The 1,235-nt window shown below is 34.4% G+C and overlaps 1 protein-coding gene across 1 annotated transcript in view; it reads right to left on the bottom strand.

Moving 5' to 3' along the window:
- The window catches only part of LOC118734350 (MAP kinase-activating death domain protein-like), a gene marked incomplete at its 3' end in the record, with an annotated part of 178,888 nt that overhangs the window by 175,485 nt on the left and 2,168 nt on the right, over positions 1–1,235 (bottom strand).

Genomic DNA, 1,235 nt, shown 5'->3' with positions numbered 1-1,235 from the left:
TTTTTTTAATTTTAATTCAATGTTTGTGAAAACTAAAGAGAGTAAGATTTTCTATCGCGTGATTTTTTATTCCAAATTTTCGCCTGCGGCGCTTTTCCTCTCATATAAAACTATATTTTTATGTATATTTAGTCAAATATGATGTCCACAAGAATTTTTTGCTAAAAGTCATATATCAAATTAACGGTATTTTCGTGCTCTTTCTGATGAACATATCTGTTTATATAGTTAATAACGTATTTTTTAAAGAAAAACATATATTTTTATAAAAAAAATTGCCATAACTTCGTTTTTTACCTTTTCTCGCAATGTGTATACATTATATACATAGATATATATATCGAATGAAAGGCCATTCAATCACCTTTTTAGAAAATCGGTTCAATAGTTTTCGAAATATAAGCTTTTGAAAATGTTGAAAATTCCACGTTTAGCCACCCCTATCGCCGCCCCTGTCAATTTGCACCAAAAAAAAAATATGCCGTTAAAATCCGGGAAAGGGGGTGGGCCACGCCCACTTTTTTTTCTCTAGCTCAAAGGTCAGAATTCTTTAGGTGTTCCAGGCAAATACGTTTTACAATACTGAAAATTAAAATAAAACTATTGTTTGCAGACGCAACACCTTCGTTGTGGCGTATCTCTACGGTACGTACGCCTCTTCGCAAATTTTTCCGTTATTGCCGTACAAGTACGCATTCTCACGGGCCTATTAATATGCCTTGGACGCATCGAAATAAAAGATCGATATTTTTATGCATCGATAGTTTTCCGAAATTCCTAATGTTTTCTCCATTTTAATTGTTTTGGTGAGGTCTAACTAGAGACACGATATCGAACAGAATGTATCGATATGGTACTCATTTAAAGTATCTCTTTAAAAATATCGGGTACCCATTAATATCGGATTAAAACGACTCGATATTCAAAATATCGATACCAAAATCCAAAAATATTTATCTTAATATAGGTCTCGTATATGGGCCGCTGTGGTGTAATGGTCAGCAGTGCGCACAGCTGGAAAATGAAAAAACAGCTTCCCATTAAAACCAAATCGCCGTTCAGAGTCGACATAAAACTGTAGGGCCCAGTGTTGCCGTTTTAGCCCTTCGGTGGCTAGATTTAGCTACCACATACTTTTTTTGGCCACATAAATGTAAAATTGCCCCTAGCCCTTTTTTTAGCCCTTTGGAGAATTTACTTATACTTGGCATGAAAAAGTTGTATATGCTTAATTT

The sequence above is a fragment of the Rhagoletis pomonella genome, unplaced genomic scaffold (genome assembly GCF_013731165.1).
Source record: "Rhagoletis pomonella isolate Grant_MI unplaced genomic scaffold, Rhpom_1.0 Rhpom_scaffold_00002, whole genome shotgun sequence".
NCBI classification, from domain to species: Eukaryota; Metazoa; Arthropoda; class Insecta; order Diptera; family Tephritidae; genus Rhagoletis; species Rhagoletis pomonella.
Note: the sequence above shows the minus strand (reverse complement) of the source record. Positions and strands in the feature narration are given on the sequence as shown.